The sequence below is a fragment of the Papaver somniferum genome, chromosome 1, assembly GCF_003573695.1.
Source record: "Papaver somniferum cultivar HN1 chromosome 1, ASM357369v1, whole genome shotgun sequence".
Classification (NCBI taxonomy): domain Eukaryota; kingdom Viridiplantae; phylum Streptophyta; class Magnoliopsida; order Ranunculales; family Papaveraceae; genus Papaver; species Papaver somniferum.
This window is the reverse complement of record NC_039358.1, coordinates 227869208-227871313: the sequence shown is the minus strand read 5'-3', so window position 1 is coordinate 227871313 and position 2106 is coordinate 227869208.

Here is a 2106-nt window from a genome sequence, read left to right as displayed (position 1 = left end):
ATCAAAAGCTTCCTTGGATTTTATGGGAAAGATGTCATCGTATTCGTGATATGATCACCCATTCCGTGTAAGCATATTTATGGAGAAGTGAACTTCTCAGCTAATTTCTTTGCTAAGGAGGGAGTTCATTTACAAATAGGGCATCAAGTTGTTTTCAGTTCTAGACTTGATAATTTGGTAACAGTTGAGTTCTTTGACCATCCTTAGGCCAAGCACTATGATTAGACATTTCGCTTGGTTATGGATTAAATGTGGCCAAGCGAAATGAAAGAGACATCGTACCTCACTATGGGAAAAGGACAATGCTTAGCTTTTGAGAAGGAAACTGTGTTTCCGTCTAAATTGTAAAAACAAAAACTGAGTTTTCGTGTACTATTTTTTATATCAGATTTCAGATATATTGGAAAATCCGGAGAACTAAAATTCAGATATATTTCAAATATAGTCTGTCCAAAACCGTATGAAAATCGTAAACTAAAGTTCTACAAGATAACTGAATTTCCGTAACCCATCACTTATCTTAAAAGAGGAACAAATATGTTCTTCTCTTTAGCGAAAAAAACAAAATCGCCACATTAAAGATAAGTTTGTGCCTTAGTAATTTGATTTCGTTATACTTAAGTTATAGCCAAGCGAAACAGACTACCATAGTGCTTGGCCATACGATATATATTGGCTTTTGCTTATCGGGCTTGTAATCCAGTATTTAGTTTGGAGCATTTGGGCTTGTTTTTTTTTTTTTTTTTTTCTCTTTCTCTTGTGTTGGCCCTTCTGGAATAGCAATTTGTGAATTTTTTGTGAAACGTAGATTGTTTTGTTTTTCTTTCCAAATTCTTTTTTCTCAGATTTCCCCCATGTAAGCTTACTCTAAATTTTAACATATTTAACCTGGCATTTTTAGGGGCGACTCAAACAAAATTAGGGGCGACACAAAAGACAAAATAAATTGAAAATACTTTTATGTCCCTTCATAATCGGTAGGCTAATTCATAATCGGCAAGATTTTTGCAAAATTTCATTTTTTGGGCAATAATATATTCGGTAGTTATATGAACTATTTTGACTACCGATTATAAGCTTAACCAAATTAGAAAAATAGAGGATTTTTGCAAAATCTCATTTTGGGGAAACTTTATATTCGGTAGTTATATGAACTATCTTGACTACTGATTATGCTAGGATACTTTCATTTACTACCGATTATAGGCTCGACCAATGCAGTTGAAAAAGCTCGGTGGCGGCATGGACGTGTTATGAATACAATGCCGGTACGTTATACAGGGGGTCTGGGGGGGGGTGGGGGGTGGGGGGGTGGGGGGGGGGGGAATTGTTTTATGGTTTATGGTTTTCAGTCTACTGCCGGCACAATCATTTAATTCTCGAGAATAATTGAATCGGGAGTCAAGATAAATTTATTTACTACGGATTATAGGATAATCAAAAAAGTTAGTGAGTATTTGCAAAATCTCATTTTGGGGCTACTCTATATTCGGTAGTCAATATAACTTTATTGACTACCGATTATGGTAAGATTTCGGCAAAGAGTCACTGTATAATCGGAAGTCATGATAACTCTTCCTTTCCTACCGATTATCGGCTCGACCAAAATTCAAAAAGAAGAGGAATTTTTGCAAAATCACATTTTGGGGCTACTCTATATTCGGTAGTCAAGATAACTTTATTGACTACCGATTATGGTAAGATTTCGGCAAAGAGTCACTGTATAATCGGAAGTCATGATAACTCTTCATTTCCTACTGATTATCGGCTTGACCAAAATTCAAAAAAAAAACAGGATTTTTGCAAAATCTCATTTTGGGGCTACTCTATATTCGGTAGTTATATGAACTATCTTGACTACCGATTATGGTAGGATTTCGGTAAAGAGATCTACTGTATAATCGGAAGTCAGGATAACTTCATTTACTGCTGATTATAGGCTCAACCAAAATTCAAAAAATTGAGAATTTTCGCAAAATCACATTTTGGGGCAACTCTATATTCGGTAGTTATATGAATTATCTTGACTACCGATTATGATAAGATTTCGGCAAAGAGAAATATTGTATAATCGGAAGTCATTATAACTTCATTTACTACTGATTA